Consider the following 2651-nt stretch of genomic DNA (forward strand, 5'->3'; position numbering starts at 1 on the left):
TATATATATATATATATATATTGAGTAAAATTTTTCTTGGAGAAAACGTTTTGGAATGTAGCCTATAAGTAATAATTTAGCATTAGGTAGACTTAAGTTCTATTCTACCAATAAAATAACTGAGTAATATCTCGAGATTCTATATTTAAGATCATACGCATTCGAAAGAGTGAGTGAGTGAGTAAATGAAACAAAGTGAGAGAAACAGAGAGTTAGTTCGTTTTTTATTAAATTCATTTTAATTTTAAGTAGACGCGCAACAGGCACTTTTAAAATTTTAATTCCCTTTCATAGGCATAAAAATTATATTGATATGTAAGAAAACAAAAAAGGAATATCGTTTTTTTTTAGTTCTTAAAAGAATTGAAGAGAATTAAGGCCTTAAAAATGGAGTAACAATTTTGGACTACTCTTTGCACCACATGATTATAAATTTAAAAATTACGCCTTGGAAGATATATATATTTGTGAAGGTGGGGGTATTATTCGCGATAGCAGGTTTGTGTCAGTTTAGTCTTAGTCTGTCTTGCTCTCAGCTTCGTTCTAGCCGGATTCACGAAAATGAGTGAGACTTGTACAGGCTGATAAAAGTTTAGTAAACATTTTATTAATAAGGAGATTTTATTGTCAGGTAAAGATTTGAGAATAATTAAACAAGTGAGGATAACTGATATCGAACGTGGACAACTTTATTCAAAATAGAATAAATTCTTATTAATCCGCTTATTAATCCACTACATCCCTATTTGCGCAACTTTTTTAATTGTTTTAATTGTGAAATTTTTATAACACATTTCTAAGTTACAATATGTGTGCAACTCCCTGCGTGACAATACAAGTATGAATAAATTCTGCTATTTTGTAACAGCAAATATATAAATAGCTAATGTGTACTCTTAGCGGAAGATAAAGACAGACGGATGTTAGAACGGTTTGCGAAAGCAAAAGACGACTATCGAACGTGACGCTGCGTTTACGCTGAAAATTATATACGAAATTATTCATGAAAATTTTCTCGTGAAAAAAGTTGAAAATTCTTTGCAGATCAGACTAATTAAACAGAGCCGTGACATAAATTAGCAAGATGATCATATCGGTCACACAATTGTCACCGACTTTATACGCAATAAATGAAGGAATGATTATGTGACAAAATCGTACATCCATCCCAACCAACGAGATACGGAATCATCGCACCCCGAGACATTTAAAAACACTCCAGATCATCACATGTCTTCATTAAAGATTTAGGGCTGATTGTTCCACCTTTTGATAAATTTTATCTATAAGATAAATCTAATAATTCGAGCATGTGATAATCTAGCTACTTACCCAACAGGTAAAATTTAAGATGGAACAACCGACCCTTAGTAATATTTTTCGCACAACAGGAGCAAAATAATTAAGTCATGAAAAACGTACGAAATTAAATATATATTCGTACGTTTTTCTGTGCGTGATCAAGCGTGAATCACAGACGAGGCGGCGCGATTTTCTTAATTTCTCCATTTTGGCAGGAGGCAGCATAGTCCATGAGCGTAGCCCATCTAACGATGAAACGCAATTTCGAAGATGCGGGAGCCAAGGGTGACTGCGTGCTTCCTGGGACGAGAAGATCGATAGAATACATGCGCGCCTGACCACATCGCGACGCGCACGAGTTCTCTACGCAATCTGTGTTGCAAACGTCCGCCTTGGAGTTGTGCGTTTTTCGCGAGGTGCGGTCAGGTGCTTTGTGACGCGGATCAAATCATACCGTTGATGAAACTGCGCGAAACGCGTAAGCTTCCTATCAGTGCTATCGAAACATCTCGCATCATCGTCCCGCCCGCGCCGCGACGGAATTAATACCTACGCGCACACTGACCTAGAAACACTAAACTTGACGGGATATCATCGTTAACATCGTTGTTTCTCCCTGATAACAGATCCGGTAAGTCGATTTGTTCGGCTGACCTATTAAGAGACAATGTACATAGCTAGCTAGGAATAATTGCAATTAAAGTCATTCTAACAGAAAGTAATAATAATCGCTAGTGGGGGACGATTCATATAGAATGCGTCTCAGAATTTGACACCTGTGATCGCAATGCTATTACTCGTCAATCGGCACATTATATATTCACCGGCACTGATCACGTTAATTACATTAACGCGACATTCGTAATCTCTATTTATAACCGTGAAATAACATTATGCCTGTAGCGTTTCTCGCGCACGCCACGCTCTGTTATTTCGACATACATTCACGCGCACATCTTTACATTTTTCATTTTATCTATGTTTGTCACTTCTTCGCCTATCCAGACATTTACAATCGCAATATTACGCACAAATTGCGTAAATACTTATGGAATATTTATATACGTGCAATGCTTGTGAAAACATAAATATTATAAAATTATTATTAAATGTTATATCAATGCGAATACTTTGAAAATCAATTTAATTATTGAATCAAATATTAAATATTTATCTCGATTGTGCGTTCGTAATTTGTAGTGCACAAATCTCTTTTCCGATAATAATAAGTGAAAATGTTGCGTGCTAAGATTTAGTAATCATTATTTGCATTTTTAATGCTAATCGTGTGTAAAATCGTAATGTAGAGAGAGAGAGAGAGAGAGAGAGAGAGAGAGAGAGAGAGAGAG

This window comes from Atta cephalotes (genome assembly GCF_000143395.1).
Source record: "Atta cephalotes unplaced genomic scaffold scaffold00081, whole genome shotgun sequence".
In the NCBI taxonomy this organism is placed as follows: Eukaryota; Metazoa; Arthropoda; class Insecta; order Hymenoptera; family Formicidae; genus Atta; species Atta cephalotes.